The 652-nt window shown below is 32.2% G+C and overlaps 1 protein-coding gene across 1 annotated transcript in view; it reads right to left on the bottom strand.

The window, feature by feature from the left end:
* SVEP1 (sushi, von Willebrand factor type A, EGF and pentraxin domain containing 1) overlaps positions 1-652 on the bottom strand; it is a 186551-nt gene that overhangs the window by 118625 nt on the left and 67274 nt on the right. The gene's annotated exons all lie outside the window — the stretch shown is intronic.

The raw sequence follows: 652 nt of genomic DNA, 5'->3' as shown, positions 1-652 counted from the left end.
TATAAACCCCCCCTTCCCCAGGGCCAAAAAAAAAAAAAAAAAAAAAAAAGATGAAAAGCAGGACCTGATCTTGCTTCGTATCTTCCCTCTGCACTGACAATGCGGCTTTGAATCTGTACTTACTCTCCCTGGTGTTACACATCTGTAAAGTAACTCCCAATTAAGAATTCAACAACAGAGAAACTGTGGAATAAAGAGACTTGCGATACTTAATAAAGCCAGATAAATGTAGTGTAGTCAAGTATGCATTACATTATTTAAAAACATAGTAGCAACCAAGGAATGTGCACTTATGTGGTGATACTTGATATAAATTATCTCCTTTAATCTTCACAGTATTAATAATTACTAATATTTTTATTAATAAGTACATTACTTTTATTAGTATTGTGTCTATTTTAAAAAGAGAATGGAGGCTTAGAGTAATTCGATGATTTGACTGAAGTTACTCAGCTAACAGGTGATAACGCTAGGAGAATTTTTTAGCATTTAACGTTGGTTTATTACATTTTTATGCTGAAATTCAAAATCACATTTATCTTGTTTGTAATTAGTAAGTCAAATATTTTTAAATGGTAGTACACTCCTTTCTTCTTCCTATTGTCATTTGTTTAAGGCCTGTTTCCGGGTAGACAAGCTCTGGCTTATTTAT

This window comes from Neophocaena asiaeorientalis, unplaced genomic scaffold (genome assembly GCF_003031525.2).
Source record: "Neophocaena asiaeorientalis asiaeorientalis breed wild unplaced genomic scaffold, Neophocaena_asiaeorientalis_V1.1 scaffold432, whole genome shotgun sequence".
Lineage (NCBI taxonomy): Eukaryota > Metazoa > Chordata > Mammalia > Artiodactyla > Phocoenidae > Neophocaena > Neophocaena asiaeorientalis.
This window is presented reverse-complemented; position numbering and strand designations above follow the sequence as displayed.